This window comes from Nicotiana tabacum, chromosome 23 (genome assembly GCF_000715075.1).
Source record: "Nicotiana tabacum cultivar K326 chromosome 23, ASM71507v2, whole genome shotgun sequence".
NCBI classification, from domain to species: Eukaryota; Viridiplantae; Streptophyta; class Magnoliopsida; order Solanales; family Solanaceae; genus Nicotiana; species Nicotiana tabacum.
In genome coordinates this window covers 102,111,373-102,113,832 of record NC_134102.1, presented here as the reverse complement: position 1 = coordinate 102,113,832, position 2,460 = coordinate 102,111,373, and positions in this window count along the sequence as shown.

Sequence of the window (2,460 nt, the reverse complement as noted above, 5' to 3'; positions counted from 1 at the left end):
AAATTTTACGTGAATTCTTTTATTGTTGAGTTGCCATTTCGTAGAGATACTTTCATTATTGAATTTATCCTTAAATAATTAATTGGAATTGAAGTTATCAAGAGACATTAATCTATTTTACTTGAAGTTGTGTTTAACAGAGGTGTTGTCCTTGCTGAGTTACTTTTCCGTTCATGTTGTTGTTATTGAGATTCTATACATGTGTTGAGCTGTGGGCTATATGTTGTAAAATTATTGATATCATTGAATCTTTGTAAAGGACATCCTAAGGGTACTTGTTATACGAGCTGATTATGTTGTGTTGTTGTAATGATAGTACATGTCAATTGTTGTGTGATTAGATTGCTGTATGCAGAGTATAAGGGTGGCACTTCACCGTTATTGTTATACAGGGCATAAAGGTAGCATCTTACTGTTGTTGAATGTATGGAGTGATATGGGTGGCTATTGTGTTATTGTCCGGGCGAAGTGAAAAGGGTGGCTATGACACAGAGTGATACAAGTGGCTATTATACGAAGTGATACGGGTGGATATATGAGAGATAAGGGTGGCTAATGATATTGTCAAGGCGGAGTGATACAGGTGGTTATTATACAGAGTGATATGGGTGGCTATCAGAGAGATAAGGGTGACAAATGTTAGGGATGATGTGTGATTGTTCGGAGACATTGTATTGGTAAATTTCGTGTGATGGTGTGATTTTTGTTATGTTTGTTATATAGTTTGTATGACTTGTCTTGTTGTTTCGATGAGCTATTCAATGTCCTTGATATTATTGGTTGACATGGGCTACAGTAGTACACTCACACAAGCATACACTATAACATGTTACTTATACTAGCTCATGAGTATAAAACTTGACATTTATTGATCATGGCCATGTATTCTTGTATTATCCATTTTCATGTTGTTATTGAGCCTGTGATTATACCAGGCGGATCGTGTGATCATGTGATCATGTCGGGCGGATAATGATTGTGAGCTTGTGATCATGCCGGGCGGATAGTGATTGTGAGCCAGTGACCATACCAGGCAGATTGTGACTGTGAGCTTGTGACTATGCCGGGCGGATAGTGATTTTGGCACGTGAGTTGTCTGTGCAGTTGTGATTTTGAGATGTGGGCATGAGGTGCTGTGAGTATATGATGACGGGTTGAGACCCGAGACTTGTGACTATGATATGAGGTATCACAGAGTGATTTCGTTGTGAAACTTGTGTTATACAGTTTGATTAATTGATTGTCCTTTTTGTTCCTTATTTGGTTTTAATGATGCATTCACGGTGTTCTTCTTGCTTTACTCCCTATAGCACATGTTGATTTTGTTGCCATTTTCTAATTACTGCTTTTCATTATTAGCTTTATACTACTATCCTGCACAGGTTATTTATCTAGTGAGTGTCTTGATTGTATCTCGTCACTACTCTACCGAGGTTAGTCCTGATACTTACTGGGTACTGAACCATGTTGTACTCATACTACACTTCTGCATATTTTTGTGCAGAGCCACGTATTGGAGATATCGAACTCTAGTAGAGTTAGTTTGTTGATCGGAAGGATTCAAGATAGAGTTGCTTGGTCGTCACAGTTCCTTGGAGTCTTTTCCTTAAATTGTACTATCAGTTATCATTTGAACAATATTGTATTTCGATCCTTGAGACCATTCCATGTATTCAGCTATAGTTCGTGACTCTGTATTACCAGTCTTGGGAGGTTTTTTATGATTGTTGTCGCGTATGCCTAATTTCGCATTCGTTTCAGTACTTGTATTAAACTCTGTTTCAAAAATAAATTGGCTTAATTTGTTATAGTAATCGGCTTACCTTGTCTTAGAGACTAAGTGTCATCACGACACCTGTGGTCGGTTTTTGGGTCATGACAAGTTGGTATCAGAGCTCTAGGTTCATACATTTTACGAGTCACGAGCAAGTTTAGTAGAGTCTTGTGGATTGGTACGAATACTTCTGTACTTATCTTCGAGAGGCTACAAAACTATTAGAAAAATTCCACTTCTTTCATTCTTGTCGTGTGGATTTGTTGATTTCGAAGTTTGAGCTTTTCTATCTCTATTCTCTCACAGTTGGTGAGGACACGGGCTACTGGGTCAGCTGAGCAAACACCTGTGCCCCCTACTAGAGCCGCGAGGGGCCGAGGCTAAAGTATAGGCCAAGAAAGGGCACACGCCTCAGCTAGAGCACATGTCAGAGTAGCAGTTTAGGAGCCGCCAATAGCTCCGGTTGGGGGACAGGCACCGGAGGCGCCTATTATCACCCCTGGACTTCAGGAGACTTTAGCATAGCTCCTGAGCATGTTTGGTACATTGGCTCAGGCAGGATTGATCTCCGTTTCACCAGCTACTTCGCATATTGGTGGAGGAGCTCAAACTCTCACCGCCCGTACTCCAGAGCAGCGGGGTCATATTGGTCTATTTGCGGGTGTGGTGCCGGTATAACCTATTAT